The following is a 14878-nucleotide window of genomic DNA, read 5'->3' on the forward strand; positions in this document are numbered from 1 at the left end:
CTCGGTGAATCCATTCACATTTCATATGCAGTAGACATTTTGTTGGGTTGGCATGATCTTTCAGAGGACAAAGCGGGTAAGCCATTTTTATAACTTATTTTTTCAGTGTAACGTTGTGCCGTACTGCTTCTGTCTGACAATGAACGACCTGAATAGAATTACAATGGTATCTGACTGCCACTGCTACCCTTTCTGTTATATATACTGTATATTATATATATAAAACAACTTTAGTAAGGGGGAAGTGTAAATAAATTATAGAATTAAGATTTGTTATCAATGAAAAAATTAAAAGTGTTCATTGGCTGTCACTGAGTAGCATTTGCGATCGCTACTAAAAGCTAACTAAATTACCCCCAAGTACGGTCAGAGACGTAGGACAACCAGAGGATATATAAGATTGACAGGGCTGATGGTAAAGGATAGCTTGTTCGAACAGGAGAATGTCATTGTCAGTCGCATCAATAAAAAAGCTAAGGCTATGCTTAGGTCGGCTCATTTTTTTTGCCTTTTTCAGCCTTCGACACTCAAGCCATCTCTTTAACTGAACATTTTTATGTTCTTCCACATCTGTGCCAGTCAATTTGGCACCAGGCACATCATTTTCGGAGAGAATTGGTAGGTTTAGCTCTGTAAACATCTCCTTCGTACACAATTTCCATTCATTTCCTATTAGGGACAAACGGTGGCTTGTCCCTACTTAGCAACAGTAGCTAATGTCATGAATATTAATGAACGGAAGTGACGTGTTGCTTGCGGTACGCCATTGGCAGCTGCACTCTCCTCCGACGTCGGCCGGTTTGTCCGGCGGTCATTGTCCAGTTGCTTCCCCGCCAACGAGCCCTCTGCCCTCAGCAGGAGAACGACGAGCTCTAACCTGTTCGCCACCGGGCGGGTTGCCGATCGGCGAAGACAATCGACAACCCAGTCGTCATGTGAAATGTTCCGGGCTAGTTATGTGTGATTTTCCGCTTCGAAGACTTTGAAACATCACTCGGTTCGGGTTAGCATGTCGGCTAGCTATCACGCCTCTTGGTTTTTTTACATTCTCCGAAGCAGTTGAAGGGAAATGGCGTAAGCCTGACTTAGGTGGCATAAAGTATAGTTCGGGAGGTGCGACAGTAAATGTGAACTTGACAGTTTTGACCATTATGGAGTAATTTTGCCATGTCGTCCTGAATGAATGCATTTTGATTATTTCATATTCCATTTAGCACAAGACTGTTATTCGTCATGACCATGCCATTTATTTAGCTATTGGAGAAAAAATACTTGGATAAAAAGAATATCCAGTAAAAATATTGGAGTAGAGAGACTAAAACAATGACATTTTGCTGCTCTCTTCGTCGTGTTTTCCTCGTTCTGAATAATTCCCCCTCAGTGGGTTGAACAGTAAAACCAATGAGCCCATTCTCCAGCTGACATCATCCACCTGTTGGGGACACTAGAGCCCTACAATGGTAGGCGCGGCTAACTGGCAGATTAAAAGACTAATTTCTCGTCATCTGCGCTTTGCTAAATTGTTGTATATAGTCAAATTGTCCCAAAATATGATTCTAATTCACATAATAATGCTGTTTAAGACTTTTATCTCCTGTCGTACGCACTTTAATAAATTATATGCAAATGTTTGCTTGTCCTGCTGTATGGTGAAAAGCAAATACTTTAGAGTGTAGAGCAGAGATGTTGTCATATTTCTATGTATAGTAAACATTTAGTGGTCAATAGAGAGCCAAGTTGTTGAAATAAATTTAGCTAATCCATTCAGATAGCTGCATTCCCATACAAGAAAACAATTGAACTGATAATTATCTTAACCAGACCTTACCAAAGAAAGGAATTTGCTTTATTTTTCACATCCGCGGGACCGAAGCATTGTAGGCCACCCAGTCTTGGATGGGCTTTTTATCGTTTAAACGGACTTAAAATGTCATCCCTGAATGGAGTGTCTGTCTGCTGATGTTAACAAGAATGGATCGCACACAAAGACAACTGTGACTCCCTTCCACTCAGAGGAAGAATGAGTGGAGGAGGCGGAGTAACGTGGGGGTTCCAGTTTCATGTGTATATGATTATGTAGGGCTGGTTAGGACGAGAGGATTTATAGTAGAGGATCATTAGATATTTTCTGAAAATAATATTTGAAAGAACAAATTCACAATTATTCTCACATAATTACTTTTTTGTTTTTTTTTTATTCTTATGGTGCTTAAAAGGAGTTAGTACGTGCATGCTGTTAAGTAAATACATTTGATAGCGTATTTTGAAGTCACCTTTACAAAATAAAGAGTAAATCATTATCCAATTTAACATATATGCATAAGCTATACCAGTGCTGTCATTTTGATTCACCTCATTATTCAACAAATTTGTGATACTTTACCACCTCATCAGTGAAGCACGGTGGTGGTAGTGCCATTGTGTCGGCATTAATGTGTTGCAATAAATGGGATTCCTTGTATTTATTTATGGTTGACTCCTTACAAATGCAACAGGGTGGATTCTGAAGTGTTGTGGGTAACATGATGTGTTCATATTCAGCAAATGTGTCAAAACCCATTGGACGGTGCTTCACACTACAGATGGAAAATGATGCAACCAAGGGTTCTTTTTTTAAAAGGCAAGATAGTGGAATGTTATGCAATGGCCAAATCAATTGCCATACTTTTTGGACTATACTGTACACTCAGTTTTTTTTTTCCCCCCCATAGTTTGGCTGGGGTTGCGAATTATACTCTGGAGCGACTTATGTGTGACGTTATTAAAACATTATTATGTCATTTCACATGTTATTTTCACACTAAACTGTAAGAGGTCTTGTGTTTCAACATTGGCGGCATTTTATAAAAACAACGGAGTAGTGTTGAACAAACTGGCACTGAAAAGAAAATCATATTCTGCAGATTACAAGATACAAGTAGTCAAATATGCAGCCGAAAGCGGTAATCGAGCAGCAGAGACAAAGTGTGTGGCACCAAGGAGGAAGATTTCTAATGATTTAGTGATTTGGAGTGACACTGTTGGTTTGGTAAACTTATTAGCAAGTTCTTTATGCTATAGTTTTTTGAATAACTCTAAATAACTATGTCACGTTAATAATATGGGAATTAATAAGATTTTTACGATTCCGATTCCATTATCGATATTGCTTAACGATTCCATTCTTTAACGATTCCCTTATCGATTCTAATTTGGACTAATGGACTGTATGAGGTTCTGGTTTCAATATGTTTATGCTTCACTCCCCTCGGAGTGTCGGTTAGAACACAAGAAGCGGAGAATGGAGTTGGTCTTTGTCACTTTTAATCCAACTTGGCAACAGGCAGAACTATATACAGGCAATGGCACTTGATATGACAATCACTCAATGAGCAGATGAGAGCATGTGTGGAAAGATGTTGATGTATTTGTATGTGTGTGGAAGACGACTGGAATGTGTGGGTATATATGTGGTTCTGAAAGGAAAGAAAATTACATCATATTAGTGCTGATGCAATAAACTATGCAAATTGACTGTAAAGCAGTCAATAACACACATACATGACTCGTAATATTATAATGACACAAAGGTGGAGGGGCGCGAACGTGCGCGCACAACTAGGAAGCACGCTGCGTGTACGTGCGGTCATCTTGGCCATAAAAGTGGCGAAAACTAGGCACTTTACACTCATATGGATGTACAACATCATTTTAAGATGCTAAACTAACACATTCCCTCTTAACACAAATGTGCAACGCGAATATAATGTAAACAACGCTCTCTTCGACGCAACGAGAACGAGCGGGAGCAACCAGCCGACGTAACAGTAAAAACACGAAACGGTTGCGCTGATAACGGCTCTAACTTATCATAAGAACTTTATGGCATGAAGAGGAAATACTTACATTCGTTCATGAACGCACAGATTAATCCTCTAACAGGTGGCTGTCCTCTGCTTGAAATGCGCACTTTACGCCTATTCTCGGTCCCAGAATACGCAGCGCGCATGACGTAGGACAATAACAGGAACTAACTGGTTGCTATGGGAATGAACGCATACCCATGGAATCTTTCAAACAGGAGTATTAAAATTGCTAATAAAATCGTTTAGGATTATTTTAGATGCATATATGTTATAATTTTCTTATAGATTATTCGACGAGGAATACGATCGACCCATTAATAGACTTTTTTGGAAAAATCACAATTTCCTTAAGTAGTCTCATGGAAAATGACATGGCCTGTAAAATTCATTGCATATTCACTCAGCAACGACTCTCTCCAGGTTACACTTGATGAGAAGTCTCGCCAATGGTAAATAAGCTGCCGTGCTTGCCGATTCTAAAGTAAGTAACATGTGTAAAAGAAGCAGTTCTCATTTCCCATCCCTAGACGTTAACATATTAGGCACGTTCTCTGTTCATTGTTATGTCGTTATGCAATGTTAGCATACTGTACACTTATTCAGCCTAATCTATTTTTAGCTTAAATTTCCTTTCAAGATGTTGGTCTGTTCTTGGTGTTGGATTTTATCAAATATATTTCCCTCAAAAATGCGACTTATACTCCGGTGTGACTACGGTGTCAAAGCCATTGTTGCGGTGTCTGTGGCAAAACAAAACCCCAAACACATATAACGAAAAGTTGTGTTTATATTCCAATGTGTAAAGAACTTTGCTGTATGTGCCCAAAAAACTAATAAATTCATATTCGTTTTTTTCCCCGCATTTGGAAAATGCCTGATTCTTATCTCTGGGTGTTTAATTCCATGCAGGTATGTTTCTCTTCACAGTGTCATGGTGTGTATCAGAACACAGAAAGAACATCACCAAACCATGTTGTGAAAATCTAACTTAAAGAATGAGCCAAATCCTGTCTGTCATATTAAAGTATTTTTGCTGATCAAAGTGAACAAGAATAGAGATAATCTTATGCTAATTAACTTTTTATTTCAACTTATCTTGTCATGTCCTGTAGCTGAACCTGAATCATGAAATAAATGTTATGACCCAGGACCGATGACAGACAAGAGTTGTAGAAAATGGTTACCGTACTCCATATTTTCTTAAAACGGTAGGGCCGAAAATTTTATTTAAGCCCCTAGGCCGTGGTGGCACCTCTGTCCTGACCAGAGGTGGGTATAGCAGCCAAAATTTTACTCAAGTAAGAGTAGCAATACTTCAAAATAATGTTATGAAAGTAAAAGTAATCATCCAAAAATGTACTCAAGTACAAGCATTTGGTGAAAAGAATACTCGAGTAATGAGTATATTTGTGAGTGCATTGCAACTGCTTGCGATGTTTTTTTTTTTAAACAATGGTATTTTTATTTTAGCTAATTATTTTTATTATTTATTTTCTTTGATTATTTGTCTTTGCACAAAGTTCTCTATATGAACTGTTATTATTATACTGTACTATACCATACTACATACGCAAATTAATCCAAAGAAATACAAAACAAAAATCATACAATTCCGGTGTGAGGAAAAAAAAAAAAAAAAAAAAAAACTACAGAAATGAAGCATTATTCGTCCAAAGAGTTTGAGTGCCCTCTAGTGGAGACAAGAAAACATATTATCATGAAAGTAAAACGATCATCCTCCGGTTTTCCGTGGTCAATCGGTGCAAAAAAAAAAAAAAAAGAGAGGTTAAAATCCACGCTTTCGATTCATGTTGACGGCATTGCTCTATTTCAGATACTTACTTTTTTTACAATGCCACGTGATTGAACGGGCCGGTCATGTGATTATTGTTGTGACGTCTCATTGGTGAGACTGGTAGAGCCACTGTTGGCGTCGCAAGCAAAATGAATTAGGAAAATCTAATATGTACAATAAAGAGGAAAAATGTAATGACAAGTCTAGCCTAAAGTAGCAGAGTAACAGTAGTGTTTCTTCTTCACAAACCTATTCAAGTAAGAGTAAAAAGTATGGCTTACTCATAGGAGTACATTTGACTCAAAAAGTAAATGTAACGTGTTACTATCCACCTCTGGTCCTGACACTCCACTTTCTTGACAAAGCATTTCTTTCTTCTTTGACATTATTGAGTTCTTGTCTATTATGCAAACATGCCCAGGCGTCCATCACATCAGCACCTTGTGGCCATACTGTCAGTGTCTGTTGTCACGGCTGAGTTGTTGTTTTCATATATGTCCTTTGGATGTATTGGCTTGTCTATACATGCAGGATACAACACAAGTCAGTGTTTGTGTTACTAACACTGGCCTGTAGGTCACTTTCTTTCCAGTTTTTTTTTTTTTTTTTTGGATGATGACGTCTACAAATCCGTTGTGACTCACAAGAGCTAGCGTCCATTTAGTTAATCCCTACAATCACAGTGTGGCCAGTGTACTTCTTCAAACCTTTTGTCTTGTTTATGGTTAAAGACAGAGAGAGACAGCAATACAAATCTTGACTACTTGTTTATACTAGGGCTTAAATCTGCTTTTTCGAACCAAAGCCAGAGGCAATACAAAGAAACAAAGGCAGCAGTAGCCCCAGGGTGGGCCTTAAATGGCAGACACGACAAAGAAAAAGCAGAGGCCTTAATTGCCAATGACGTATTTTTAACACATAAATTGCATTTATAATGTTGTCCAAAGTTGACAGTACACCTTATAATCCAGTGTGCTTTATGTACAAATTAATATTTTCCTTCATGACCTCGAACCTAATTTGTTGGACCATATATGTATTAATCAACTTCAGTAAAGTCCTCAAGACTCACATTCATCGCACATCAAACACATGAATTTATAAGACAAATAATAAATAGAAATTAATATTTTTAAATCAAACAATAATTATAATGTTAAAAAACAAAGAAATGACAAATACAATAATACAGTAATGCACTAATGAGCCTTATTATTAGACACGCCTTATGTATGAAAATAAACTCGCTCATTGGTAGTGCACTTTATAATCCGGTGCGCCTTATAGTCCGAAAAGTGCGGTAATACGGTCCACACAGAGTATGTTAAATAATGGTACACAATAAATTTAGTTGGAGACTGAATCCATTTTTCAAGCTAAATCACATGCAATATGGGCGGTAGTAGGCAGAGGAGAGGCGGCTATGGAATGTGGTTTGCCAATCCTGGCAGTCCATGCAAACAAGATAAAAGGCTGGGATGGAAATGCAGTGGAACACTACACACTGGATGTTTGTAGGAGTGAAACTGTGAGAAGTGGCCACTGTTTTGTTTCTCAACTAAAAGAGAGTAAATACTTTAGTTAGGTTGAGTCTTTATCGGGGCATTTAGCTAACTTTGTTGCTGTCATTGCTAGGATTACTTGAGACGTAAAACAATGTTGACGTGATGATTTGTGGAGGAATTGGAAGCGGCAACAGAAATATTCTGTCTGTCGGTAACTAGGTAGGGTAGACAGGTAGCCAGGTCGGCAGGTAGGTACTGTGGTTTGATTGCTATGGGTAGATGATACTGTAGGCAGAGGTGAGTAGAGTAGCCCAAAATTTTACTCAACTAAGAGTAGCGTTACTTCTAAATAATAGTACTCAAATAAGAGTAAAAGTAGTAATAAAAAAAATGTACCCAAGTACAAGTAAAAAAGGTATCCAGTGAAAAGAATACTCAAGTAATGAGTAACATTTTGATTAACTGTTTATTTTTTTGTTTTGTTTTTGTTTTTGTTTTTTGTTGTTGTTGTTGTTATTATAATGACACTATACAATAACCCAGGGGTCCCCAAACTACAGCCTGCAGGCCGGATACGGCCCGCCTCCACATTTGGTCAGGCCCCCTGAACAATATATATTATATTATATTATATTATTATTATTTTATTTACTTTTGTTATGTGAAGAATCCAGAAAGGGTTATTTGATTGTGGCTTTCTGAAAAACAATACATTTCTTAGGGCTGTCAAAATTATCGCGTTAACGGGCGGTAATTATTTTTTAAAATTAATCACGTGAAAATATTTGACGCAATTAACGCACATGCCCCGCTCAAACAGATTAAAATGACAGTACAGTGTCATGCCCACTTGTTACTTGTGTTTTTTGTCTCCCTCTGCTGGCGCTTTGGTGCGACTGATTTTATGGGTTTAAGCACCTTGAACATCGTGTAATTATTGACAACAATGGCGAGCTACTAGTTTTTTTTTTTTGATTAAAAATTTTACAAATTATATCAAAACGAAAATATTAAGAGGGGTTTTAATATAAAATTTTCTTTAACTTGTACTAACATTTATCTTTTAAGAACTACAAGTCTTTCTATCCATGGATCGCTTTAACAGAATGTTAATGTTAATGCCATCTTGTTGATTTATTGTTATAATTAACAAATACAGTACTTATGTACAGTATGTTGAATGTATATATCCGTCTTGTGTCTTATCTTTCCATTCCCACAATAATTTACAGAAAAATAGGGCATATTTTATAGATGCCTTAAATTGCGATTAATTAAGATTAATTCATTTCTAAGCTGTGATTAACTCGATTAAAAATTTTAATCGTTCGACAGCCCTAAAATTTTTACATTTAGGCACTCCTGCAATCGTCACACCTTTTCTGTTACAAACTGACCCCGGCCCCTCATCAGAGAAGGGAAAAGTTATGTGGCCCTCACAGGAAAAAGTTTGCGGACCCCTGCAGTAACCCATCACATAACCACATTAGGCCAAAGAAATAGTTAAAAAAAAAAACCAAAAAAACATTAAAGAGAGAAAAGAAAAAAAAAACAGAAATGAAACATTATTCATCTAAAGAGCATGAGTGTAGTGTTACTTCTAAATAGTACTCAAGTAAAAGTAGTCATCTAAAAATTTACTCAAGTACAAGTAAAAAGGTATTCGTTGAAATGAATACTCAAGTAATGGGTAACATTGTGACTAACTGTCTAAAATGTCAGATTTTTAAAAAAATGTTTTTTTTTTTTTCAGCACAACTTCATCTATATGAACTGTTACTATTATCCTGTACTATGACCTATTGGGTGACCATATTAGGTCAAAAAGATGACACAAAAATCATCGACTACAGACCAAAACAACACGATGAAACATCTCCTGTCCAAAGAGCACGACTGCCCTCTTGCAAATATAAAGTCAATATTCAGAATAAAGAGGAAAATGTAACGACTCTATTGTAGCCCAAAGTAGAGGAGTTAAAGTAGTGTTTTTTCTTCACAAATCAATTCAAGTAAAAGTAAAAAGTATTCTGTGGTAAAACCACTCATAGAAAAAATGGACTGGAACATTCAGCAAGTGAAAAGCGATAAATGTAAGTGAACATAATGAAAATAATTCACTTGATAATAGGGGTGTAACGGTACACAAAAATCTCGGTTCGGTACGTACCTCGGTTTTGAGGTCACGGTTCGGTTCATTTTCAGTACAGTAAGAAAACAAAATGCAAAATATAAATGTGCTAGCTGTTTATTACACACCTTTGTGCTTTCAACAATAGGAACATTAGCCAATACAAAGCTCGAATTCTGCTAAAAAAAATAGCGAGTATTTAAAGCTAATCCAACAACAATTTGCCTTTCAGATCCCGCATATTGGTCAGCTTTCTTTCTGAAAGAAGAAAAAAGAAGCCCTGTGCTAAAGAGAAAAGCAATCCCAATGACAAAGATTTTAACATGTATTTTACAAATGAAATGTCTCAATGAATCATTTTTTTTTTCTTATGAACGGTTTTCAAAAGCTTTATTGGTGGATTTTCTCATGTTAAAGTGCCACACAGAAATTAATAAATTTAATTGTGTAAGCAGGATCTGTGTATTATTCTTATTATTTCATTACAGGTGTTTTAGCTCATTTCAATTTATTTTATTTAAGTGGGCTTTTATTCATTTAATTATGTGTTTATATTTTACAAATGTGATGTAGTATTCATTTATATTGTATATTTTATGTTGTATAACTTTAGTTCCTATGTGAATATTAGTTCCTACTTGTTTGTTGTGGTAGGAGGGTTTTGTATTGAACACGGGGGCGTGTTGGTTATTATTATAGCAGAGAAGACAGCAGTAAATCAACAAAGACAAGTCAACTGTGCCCTGATCTACCACTCAAGAGATCTGATGGACTCAAAAAGTGGGTTACGATTGCATATTAGTTTGAAAAACGACCGGATCCACCGTATTTTTACACGAGTGACTTCTGGTCTGCCCGATCCTAGTTAGTAGTATTGACGCAGGAGGGTCGCGCCTCGCGTCAAATAATAAACTCTGCCGTTCTTTTCGCGTGCGTCTAGTTAAGCCGCTTCTGGGACGCGTCTAACACGCGGCCACACTGCGACTGGTGTGCATTGGCTGATTGACTTTAACGCCCGCGTTTCACTGCGTTCTCGCGGCGGCCTCGCTGTCGCGCCGTTGACGTTTCTGGGTTATACTGTCCTACCGTGTTGGTCGTCATTATAGTAGAGAAGACGGAGTAAATATAATCTACACAAAGAAACTGTCACCCGATCGACTCACAGCCTCGAAAAGTAAGGGTTATATTACGTCAGAAAGTTGTTCAGCTCAATGCAAATACATGTACCTTTATGGTAAGGTCTATTCTATTCTTACAACATTTGGATAGAAAATTGAAATTACACATATAACTGAACTAATTATATAATGCCAATAAAGTGGCTTAAAAGTTGGTGGGGACAATTTGATCATTCTGAAAAGTTGTGAGTGTTATGTCCCTACCATCCGAATGCAAACCTACGCCCTTGTCAGTGGCGCAACTATACGTTGGGCAGCGAATTCGCCATATATGGGCGCGAGCTGACAGGGGGCGCCGTCAAAAGGAATCACTCCCGGTCACAGTAAAACTTACCCCCGTTTTTTTTTTTTTTTTTTTTTTTTTAATTTACTTACTCCTTTAAGTTGTTCATTAGGAAGCTCAATGGATTGTTGCCAAAGAATTGAATAATCAATTTTTGCAGGGAGCTATGAGCAGTAGTAGGTTGCCAACCTCAATTTCTATGATGGACTTTTACAGTGTTTTTGAATATGTGTGACTTAAAAAGACAGGGTCGGGTGTGTTAAGGAGCCTCATAACTTTGGTCACCCACTTCAACAATAAAGGCATGAAACATGGCCCATGCAGACTCCATTTTCCCTGCCTTCTCCAAGACAGTGTTGAGGTTCTACTGGAGTGTGAGTTGAAACTCCTTCTCACGGAGCACTCTGACAGATGTTCCCTGCAGACTCGCTCAATAAATTCAGTTATGCCTGGTTGGACAAATCAAAGTAACTCCCTTGGCTGCCTGGATCATTTTCAGTGTTGCCAGTTTAGCCCATTTGGGCTATTTTCAAAGACTAGGGGTAGGAGAAAAATGCATTCGGCTGATCGATAATATCGAGGCAACATTTTACTATATTTGGTGGTTTGGCGGAATCGTTTTGATTAGTTTCAACAATTAAACTTGTATGTCGACACATTGAATATCAGCTACATTGCAGCATCTTCTTTGCTCTTTAAATATGGAATTTTAGCACCTTGTCTGTTTCGAATCAATTTCTTGTGACAGTTCGATTTGCTTTTCTTTACTTGTGCAACGAGTTGTGTGGGGCTATGGAGTAGTTCATCTCAATACTTTGTTATGTACCCTTTGTTAGCAATAACGGAGGCCAAATGTTTTCTGTAACTCTTCACAAGCTTTTCACACACTGTTGCTGGTATTTTGGCCCATTCTTCCATGCAGATCTCCTCTAGAGCAGTGATGTTTTGGGGCTGTCATTGGGCAACATGGACTTTCAACTCCCTCCTCACCCCGTGGCGTCAAAATGATAACAAGAACGGTGAGCAAAAAAATCCCAGAACCACACGAGGGGACTTAGTGAATGACCTACAGAGAGCTGGGACCACAGTAACAAAGGCTACTATCAGTAACAATCTCCGCCAGGGACTCAAATCCTGCACTGCCAGATGTGTCCCCATGCTGAAGCCAGTACACGTCCAGGCCCGTCTGCGGTTCGCTAGAGAGCATTTGGATGATTCAGAAGAGGACCGGGAGTATGTATTATGGTCAGATGAAACCAAAATGGAAGTTTTTGGTAGAAACACAGGTTCTCGTATTTGGAGGAAAAAGAATACTGAATTGCACCATACCCACTGTGAAGCATGGGGGTGGAAACATCATGCTTTGGGGCTGTTTTTTCTGCAAAGGGACCAGGACGCCTGATCTGTGTAAAGGAAAGAATGAATGGGGCCATGTATCGAGAGATTTTGAGTGAAAATCTCCTTCCATCAGCAAGGGCATTGAAGATGAGGCATGGCTGGGCCTGTCAGCATGACATTGATCCCAAACACACAGCCAGGGCAACAAAGGAGTGGCTTCGTAAGAAGCATTTTAAGGTCCTGGAGTGGCCTAGCCAGTCTCCAGATCTCAACCTCATAGAAAATCTGTGGAGGGAGTTGAAAGTCCGTGTTGCCCAACGACAGCCCCAAAACATCACTGCTCTAGAGGAGATCTGCATGGAAGAATGGGCCAAAATACCAGCAACAGTGTGTGAAAAGCTTGTGAAGAGTTTCAGAAAACGTTTGGCCTCCGTTGTTGCCAACAACGGGTACATAACAAAGAATTGAGATGAACTTTTGGTATTTACCACATACTTATTTTCCACCATGATTTGCAAATAAATTCTTTAAAAATCAAGCAATGTGATTTTCTGTTTTTTTTTCTCCACATTCTGTCTGTCATGGTTGAGGTTTACCCATGTTGACAATTACAGGCCTTTCTCATAGTTTCAAGTGGGAGAACTTGCACAATTAGTGGTTGACTAAATTCTTACAGTATTTGCCCCACTGTATGGTGTTGGTGTCGGGATTCTTTCACCCATTGACAAATAAGGCTCTTTAATTGTTTGCTGACTCTGTTTATAAGGTGTAATCGTTTACGGTCTATTCATTATTGATTTCTTCTGAGCACTTTATGCATATTCCTATGCAATGGCGGGCACAGACATTTTTTTTTGGGGGGGGGGGGGGGGGGTAAATGATGTTTTGCCCAATCAACATGGAGACTTCATTATCCCGACTTGGCACGTACAGTATGGAACTCCAACAAAATGATCATGTGCTCCAAGTGTACTATCCACAACTTAGCAGTGGAAATGGTCCTGAATGTCATACTATCCAACCCGGTCTGCACCAGACCGCTCGATGGAAACGCAGCTTAATAATAGACTGAAATGTAATTCCGTGACAGCCATACACTATGTTAAAAACTAAAAATACAAGAAATGTGTGCATTTTATGTAATTTCAACACTTTTAAAGTACAATAAGTCTCTGAATTATTTTTAATAACATTGTTATGCTGTTGTTAATTAGTGACTAGGGCGTAGTTTTGGTCTCAACATTGGTAGCGACGATATTACCATAATGCAAATAATGATCCAAATAAGATGGCGAGCTTGACTTCGTCATTCCTTCGGGAGGCTGGCCCAACCGCAGTAGTTTTGCAGGTTAGCAAGTTTAATGTTATGCTAACTCTGATACAGGGTAGGGTTACTGACTTTCAGTAGCAAAATTAGTGGTGTTTCCCACACTTCAACAACACTGACGTCTTTTTACATGACTGCTTCTCCACCTCCCCCAAAAAATCTAAAATCCCTCCTCTCCGAAGGGGGGCGGAGGAGGCGGCATGTTGTCGACATGAATCTGTTGGTGCTGTGCGAGTATATGTGCGTGTGTCTTTGTGGTGTGATGGGGGGGGGGCTTCAACTCATCAGCCAACCAAACGTTTGTTTGGGGGGGGGGGACCCGGCACATTCAGCAAGTGAAAAGGGATAAATGAGGGTCTAGTCTACCATTACAAGATATAGGAAGACAATGTAAATTACCTATATAGCCGAATTCTTTATATAATGCAATTGAGTTTACTTAAAAGTTGGTGGGGACAATTTGAGCATCCTGAAAAGTTGGTAGTGTTATGTCCCTACCGTCCCTATGCAAACCTACGCCCTTGATCAGTGATGAATATTTCCTACCATTAATGCGACATCTGGTGCTGCATGGTTTTTCTGATGGCCTTGAAGTGTGGTTGATACTTGGTGTGGTTAAGCTTCATGCAGGCGTTGAGAAACTTAGGATGCGTCTCTTTTCATGTTCACAAAGAGGTGCCACGAATCGTCTGCTTTTCCCAACCATGCACAGAGCACCTTTAATGCACACTGAAACAAGTTTATCCAATGGTAGATTTTTTCTTTAGCGAGCGTAGTGAAGGACTTGAATAAATCCTCCCCTCTTGTTGTCCTTTTCATACTTGCAAGACTTTCCTTATCTAGTGTGTCACCAACAACATACCATGCAATCACGCTGAACTGGGATAAATTGCTTACGTCTGTTGACTCATCCAAAGCAACAGAAAAAAATCAGTGCCGCATTTATGTCCTTCACTTGCGTTCGTGAACTGTTCTTGCCGACAGAGGCATGTCTTTATCCAGTTAATTATCTTGTCTTTATCCGAAAACTCATCAAAAAGTTCATTGGCAACATCAAGCATGAATGGTTTGGCATACTCCCCATCTGTGAATGGCTTTCCGTTTATCACAATTGCTAAAGCGTCAGCAAAGCTAACCAAATTGCAGTGACCTTGTTGGGTCCAATCACGGAGTTGCTGCTGACTAGGCTGCACTCTTGATAGTAGCTCTTGACATGCTTTCTTCCTGCTGCCCCCCGCTGGATATTTCGATTCAAATGTAGTATGGCAGGTGTCGAAGTGCCGCTTTATATTTGACCTTTTCATAGATGCAATTTTATCATTGCATATTAGACACACTGCAGAACCTGCTCTCTCCACAAAAGCAAATTCCTCTGTCTATTCCTGCTAAGAAGTATGATACTCCTCGTCTTTTTTCTTTTAGCCATCCTCTCAAAAGGGTTTCTAAAATTAGCTGACAACGCGATTAAAACGAGGG

General features: G+C 38.7%; 1 protein-coding gene across 1 annotated transcript in view; it reads left to right on the forward strand.

Annotated features, from left to right (window-relative positions):
- The window catches only part of LOC130921638 (uncharacterized), a 117209-nt gene that overhangs the window by 47243 nt on the left and 55088 nt on the right, over positions 1-14878 (forward strand). The gene's annotated exons all lie outside the window — the stretch shown is intronic.

Source organism: Corythoichthys intestinalis, chromosome 9 (genome assembly GCF_030265065.1).
Source record: "Corythoichthys intestinalis isolate RoL2023-P3 chromosome 9, ASM3026506v1, whole genome shotgun sequence".
Classification (NCBI taxonomy): domain Eukaryota; kingdom Metazoa; phylum Chordata; class Actinopteri; order Syngnathiformes; family Syngnathidae; genus Corythoichthys; species Corythoichthys intestinalis.